This window comes from Bubalus bubalis, chromosome 19 (genome assembly GCF_019923935.1).
Source record: "Bubalus bubalis isolate 160015118507 breed Murrah chromosome 19, NDDB_SH_1, whole genome shotgun sequence".
Classification (NCBI taxonomy): Eukaryota; Metazoa; Chordata; class Mammalia; order Artiodactyla; family Bovidae; genus Bubalus; species Bubalus bubalis.
The window spans coordinates 42,176,460-42,183,490 of record NC_059175.1 but is presented as its reverse complement, the minus strand read 5'-3'; the positions used below and the strand labels follow the sequence as shown (position 1 = coordinate 42,183,490).

Here is a 7,031-nt window from a genome sequence, read left to right as displayed (position 1 = left end):
TGTGGGTTCGATCCCTGGGAGTTCACAAGAGCATTCCCTTGCTGCTGCCCTCCATTTGGGTCCTGAAGGTAAAAGAATCTGCCTGCAGATACAGAAGACATAACAGATGTGGTTTCGATCCCTGGGTTGGGAAGATCCCCTGGAGAAGGAAATGGCAACCCATTCCAGTATTCTTGCCTGGGAAATCCCATGGATGGAGAGGCCTGGCAGGCTATAGTCCATGGGACCACAAAGAATCGGACACGACTAAATGACTGAGCACACAACACATGAAAGGGTTCTGTGTAGGGGACCCTGCTGCCTCCCTCTGCCCCAGCCCCGGCCCTGCGAACACTTGACCAATCAGAACTGCTTTCCAAGAAATTGGAAATGAAGCAGAAAGAGAAACATTCTTTCCAACAGGTAAGCTCTGGTACAGTCAGTGGTACTGCACTGAAGGTCTGACTGAGTAACAGAGAAGGCCAGTGTGAAGGGAGACAAAACAGAAGCATAAGCACAGTGAGGACAGGAAAACAGCACTCTAAGCCGAGTACTCGTGGCTTCCAAGTACCTGTTTCCAAGTCTTTCCAGAAGCCCTGCAGAATTTCCACTCTTGAGTTTCAAAAGAAGACTCTACATGATGGTAGCAAAGACCCTCGTATCTGTTTAACTCTCTCTAATTAGCTTCTGTTACTTGCCAACATGTTTTGGTGTGCCAGAGAATGAACTAGAAATAGTACTAATATGACACTGGATAATTGTATAACCTTAGTAACTCTCAGTTTTTTACCTCTGAAATGAAAATGAAATAATTCTGGATGTTTACATACCAGATAATCATTTGACCTTAATAACTCTCATTTTTTTATCTTCAAAATGAGAATGAAATAATTATGGATATTTAATTGAAAACAATGACTGCAGTAAATAATGCTAGAAATCCTCAAATATCACACAAAAATCTTTTTTAGTATTAAAAGTGCTGTCCTTGATGTAATGTTGCCACTTGAACTATCCCAAAGCAAATTTATTGCTTATCCATTCTTAATAACAAGTAGTTGCTTCAGTCACCTTTGACGTGTAGTTTAGTGGGGTTAGAAGAGTAGTATATTTCAAACAATTAAAGATTTCCTTTGTGAGATATAAACTTGTTCAACAGGGAGAACATTAATTTCACTATTATCCCATTTTTACTATAAAAATCAGTTACTCTGCACATCTTTCTGCAAAAGGCAGTCTTAAAATGTGGTTTATTTTTAACGGTATATATATACATATATGTATGTATATACACAGACACACACACACACATAGCCACAGTTTTACCAGTAATATTTCTGACTCTTCTGCTTTCCAGTTTTCATTGCCTTGGACATGTTATTTAACCCATGAAATGCCATCATCATTCTGCTTCCTTTGTCCTAATGGGGAAAAAATCAGACTACTTGTTGAAAGAAGAATTCAATAAAATGATCTGTGAAAGTACTCTGTAAGCGATAAAGGACTGTAAAAACATAAGGAGCTAGTATTTCCAATTAAATGTATAGAATTCATAATCTGAGGAATGGAAGCAGCCTTCTTCTCGCCTACCCTTTCTCTACAAGATTCTGAATAGCTGCATGAAGAGAAAATGTTCAGCCTCCTTTTTGTTAAGTTGGTGGCAATTCTCCATTAAAGGAAGATCTTTTCAAGAAAGAAATTCAAAGTCTTTCCATCTTCCATGTGTGGAACATCTGTGCTAAAACCATTCCATGCACACTTCTTTGAAGCACTGACTGCCTAGAGGAAATACTTTGATTTTGGCTTTATTTAAATGCCTGAACTTCTATTGGAGAAACAAAAGATTTTCTAGTAAGATCTGAGTTGGGAAGGAGACCAACCTCCAACCAGTTTAACCACTCAGAGGCCAGAGTAGCCTGGATCTTTTTAGCACACCATGCTGTGGAAATCTCCCCGCTACTTAAAGCATACACAAACAGATGGTTTGGGATGCTACTGACCCCGGGTGCGATCACTGTGGTAATTAGATTTAATTTTCCTAATCCAATAGTGCCTGGCTCCATCATGTCTATATCTTTTATGTAGAAAACCATTACTCTCACTTAACAATATTTCAACATGCTTAAGATTTTGCAGCTTAGTTCCCTAATATTAGAAATTACTTTTTGGTTACTGTAAGTATAGCTATGCAAACTGCTATGTGTACCTAAGAGTTCAATTTGGAGGTTACCCTACTTCAGGAACTTTCATGAAAGATCACAAATGGGAGGCAGACCTGAATATCATTACACACTCTTCTGCAAGTCTTTTGTGTCCTTGTATTAATTCATTTAGAAAGATGGAATCAACCATAAGTCAGTGGTAAGCCTGAAGGGTTTGGTTTCGACAGTTTCTGCAAGTCCAAGGAAGCATGGCTTCATTTTACAACATCTTGGGGTTACTCACTCCAAAAGAGTGACAGAGATCATAGGACTATGTGAAACCTGTCTTCCCAGAAGAAAAGGAAAGACGCGTCTGAATCTATGTCTGCTTGCGTCTGGAGAACGCCTGTTTATGTTGTGAAGAAAAGCCGTCAGTACTGTTATCTCAGGAGACTGGGTTTGTTTTATGTGTGTGCATGTTATGCGTGCTATAACACGAAGCTGGCCAACTGATAGCGCAACGAGGTACCATGTCCCTGGGAATTGTAATTGCTTGGTCAGTTAAAAAAAAAAAAAAAGAATATCCAACCGTTACAGATGATCGCACAAGGTGCATTTTGATAGTATAAAGGAGGGTACAGACGAAGTCACGCAAGTTCTGAATATGTCTTAACCACCCCCGCCCCCCCAAAAAATAAGAAAGGAAGAGAAAGGAAAGCCTGGAGCGGAGGGAGTGTTACAGGCAGCGAATTGCTCAGGACTTCAAACACAGGGAGTCATTCTGTCAAGGGGAGGGGGCGGGCGGGGGCAGGCACTGGGCCTCTCTAACAAAGTCCTCCTCTCTTTGCTCCCTCCCACTTCATTCACTTGCAAATCAGTGTGTGCCCACAAGAGCCAGCTCTCCCGAGCCCGTAACCTTCCCATCCCGAGCTGCAGTTTCAGCCGCGGCAGCGAGAACGGCTGAGCGGGCAACCGCGGCGGTGGCGGCGGCGGCGGCCGAGGCAGGAGCAGCCTGGGCGGGTCGCAGGGTCTCCTTGGGAGCAGGAAGGCGAGCGGAGGTGGGTTCGGTCTCAGTTGGCGATGGTGCATGCCTTTTCTTGTTTTAATTCTGTAGCGCTGATGGAAGCCAATCAGAGAGAGCGAGCCCTCCTCGCCCGGTGGGTGCCGCACGCTGGAGTTGGGAGGGATGTTCAGCCTGCGAGCCGGGTCGGGGCGGGCGCTCGGGTCCGGTTGCGCGGGCGGCGCTGCTGCCGCTGCCCAGAACGGGCGCCGGTTCCCGGGGAGCTTCAGCGCCGCTCCTCCGCCTTCTGGTAAGACCGCGGAGGGGCTTGGTGGGGGCATATGTGACGGGGCCGCCGGGAAGAACCCGTTGCCTTTCTCTCCGCCGGCAGAGGCTGCCAAGGGATCTCCGGCATTTGCAAAGTTGGCTGGTCAATTACCAAGGGCGCTGGTGCGTGCAGGACCCGCGGAGCGGTTTGGGTCTTGATTTATTTCCACCTGCCCACATCACAGGGTCTGTGCAGGGACTGCTTTGGCTGGGTTACATTTCTTGGTTTGGGAGCCAAAGCAGAAAATTGGGTAGCTTGAAAACTCCCGAATGCTCCCAATAAGGAAAACTTAGGCTAAAGAGATGATTTGTCTCAGAGAAGAAGCTTATTTAAAAAAAAAAAAAAAAAACTGTTAGCTTGCACGCCGGGGGCAACGCCTGCCGGCTCACATAGGGCAGAAATGCTTAGGTTGCAAGGAAAGTCCAACACTGGACTCCGAAAATGGAGCACACTGTCCAGGGAAAAGTCATGTGGAAGACGGAGCTCGCTTGTGCTCTTCCAAGGCTGGCCGGGCACAAATCTGGGGGAAAACGCCTCCCCCTGACTGGTTGGAGAGCAAAACCAAGTGCGCCTGGTTTTCCGGTGTCCGATGCAGGAAAAGTGACGCCCCCGGTGCGATATTCCGGAATTTAGTAACAGGGAATCTTGCTATGTTGTGTATTGCAGAGCTGGGATTACTTCTGTAGTTATTCTTATGCCAAGAGTTATCGGAGATCTCGGAGATGGGAGATGCTGGAGAGGTCAGCGTGGTGCTGAAGTGGTGTCACTGCTGCAATAAAATCCATATTTTATGGGGAGTTATATGCAGGTCCTTGTTAGTGCAAGGGGCTCTTCACCTGAGTTAACTACAGAGAACATCCAAGTACCAAGAAGTTTAATCATCTGGAATAGCCATACATTTCTCTCCCCTCTCTCGTGTTTTTTTTTTTTGTTGTTGTTGTTAAGACATTTTAATTATGATATTCACACTACGGAGGTGTATCACCCCATATCTCAGCCAATTTTCATTTTCACTTACTGAAGCACATAATGTAGGAAAGAAGAGGATTTTTCCTGCAAAAAAAAAAAAAATGTTGCTGCTGGAGTGAGTGATGTGTACATGTCTGGCTCCTCTGGAGGGGCGCACATGCGAAATATCAGTTCTCTGAGTGGTTATAATCCAGGGGGTGCAAAATCCTCCCTGTATGGGAAAAGGAACACAGGGATATACCTTGTTAATGCACAACTCTTCTAAGAATGAAGAACAAATCAGCTTATACAAACGGTGAGCAGGGATTACTTATTTCCTTTCTTTTCTTGCTGATGCCTGTACCTGAAAAGGAAAAGCTTTAGTATTCTACTTTAGGAGAAAAAAAAAAATCTCTTCCACTTTGGCTTCAGCATCACCCTTTGTGTTTCAGTACTTGCATAGCTTTGTGCTGGCTATTTTTTTAGAGCCAGAAAACAAGTTGTGTGAAGAAAGAGGATATGATCAAGCAGATGTCTTCATTATGTCATAGGAGGAGGGCAAAGTTTATGCCAGAGGCCAGATTTTCAATGCAGAGCTCAGAAACTTAAAAGAAATCCAACAATTTACTGGAAAATGCAATCACACAGGATTGTATCTCACCCGTTTTGCTCTTTGGTGTGTTCTAATTAAAAAGGTATTGGGGAGAAATAAAAGGCAGATCTTTTTCTACCTGTTTTGATGGTTCATGGCATACTTCAGAAGCAGAGGAAGTAACCAATTTTTTCAGAAAAACATGAGAAGCAGCAGTATATCTCTAAAGGAAAACAGCAATGGTTTAGTTCTACTGTACTTGTCTGCAATTATCTTTTGCTACCTTTGTAAGTGACAGACTGGTGTCTCTGCAGGGACTTTTAGTCCCTTTACTATCTGGCTTTTACATCAATTTATTGCAATTATATTTCTTAATGCTAACTCTGCAAAGATAATATATAGAAACACAATCATTTTCTACTAAGTTGCCTACTATCAGAAAATGTGTATATTACCTCTTCCACCCACCACTTCCATCAGCTTTGCAAGTAGAAACTTACTGAGGCACTCTTCATTTTAAAGCAAAAATCTCTCTTGAAAATATTGTTCTGAGATACTTGAAAACAGCTAATATCAATAGAAAGCATAACTGTAGCTCCAGGACATCAAATGATACTTCCTTTTTCCAAATGTATCAATAACTTGGAACAACAGGTTCTGAATATCTAACCAGAGCTAACTGAGTGATTGTACCACATAAGGATAAAAAAAAAAAGACAGATAAATATGACAAATAATCTGAATGAAACCATGTTTCTCCCTAGGGAAGTAAAATGTGCAGTCCCCTCTTCTGGCCCTTACTCGCTTTGCAGTCCAGAATGCCAGCTTTCTGAGGCTGAATCCTTTGAACTATGGAAACTTTTTCTAGTTGGAAAGGACCTCTAGTGGGTCACGCCATGCACTTCTCCCTGCAGTTCAGCTGCATCATGGATTTTGTTATCTAAGATAATAAGCATATAACAGCTTTCCCTTCACAGACAAGACCATATTCCCAACTCCTTTCATGACATTTATTCCAGGTCAAGACCATTACTGTCATTTGTATAGCTCCTCTAATTTCAGGAACCCAAGAGTATTTGCACAGTTTCTGGGTATCTAGACTTTTGTTAACTTCTCTATGATTCCAAATGAAAGCAATGGCCAATTAATAAAGAATTCACCACTACTAATATAAAATTTTCCTTATTTCTCATCTTGCCAAGAGTGTACTTCCTTCACTCAAATTTACCCAATAGTAATAATGGCATTATAGTTATGGCTCAAAAAATTCCACATGAAGAAGCCCTACCATAGGGGTTCAAGCAAATACATGAAGCAATTGAAAAAAAGTAGAAAAAATGAGGCAGAAAAAAATTAACTAACCTTTCAGAGATCCATGAACATTGACAAGTTATACTGAACTAGAGGTTTCTAATTTAAAGTAGCCCCCATTCAAATAAGCATATACTAAAAATCCAAAAGATATTTAGATGCATATCACTCTTATTCTAGGAGGTGTTTGTCTTTCTCTCTCTCTCTCTCTCTCTCTCTCTCTCTCTCTCTCATGTATCACAACATGTTTTAGGTAACCTAGTCCTTAAAAAAAAAAAACTCTGCCTGGAACTTACATAGTAAGATAAGTTCCATAGGGGTGAATCAGCCTCTTCTGCTGACGGTCTGCAGGTTTCAACTTTCAATTTAAAAATCTGTTCTAAAGTTTGAGATGTGTTCCAAATGAGATAACATCCAGCAGAAGCCAGTTGCTTTTGCTGCTAGTTTAGTCACGGCAGCCCATTCTTTGGGGTCGATCAGAATTAGGGTCTCACTTATAAAAATAACAAGCAGTGACTCAGTCTGAGTTGCATTTTTTAATAGTGTTTCAGCCTAGCTAGTGTCTACTGAGCTTACCTTATTTGCTTCACAAAAAGGTGAAAATGTAGATAATCAAACCTTCTCTGGTCTAAATTTTTTTCTGAATAATGATTCTAAATACAAAGACTCAAGAACATCATGTTAATAGGGGAAATTGCTGAAAGAAGAAAATCAAAATTCACACACACAGAG

General features: G+C 42.1%; 1 protein-coding gene across 2 annotated transcripts in view; it reads left to right on the top strand.

Moving 5' to 3' along the window:
• The first annotated feature begins 2,972 nt into the window (after positions 1-2,972).
• Positions 2,973-7,031, top strand: part of CDH6 (cadherin 6) — a 154,999-nt gene continuing 150,940 nt past the window's right edge. Inside the window, exon 1 of one of the 2 annotated variants that reach the window (XM_006067800.4) lies at positions 2,973-3,178. The gene's annotated coding sequence lies outside the window, so the exon portion shown is untranslated. Of the gene's footprint in view, positions 3,179-3,282; positions 3,431-7,031 lie in introns of those variants that run through there. The other variant, XM_044932728.2, reaches the window with a different exon arrangement.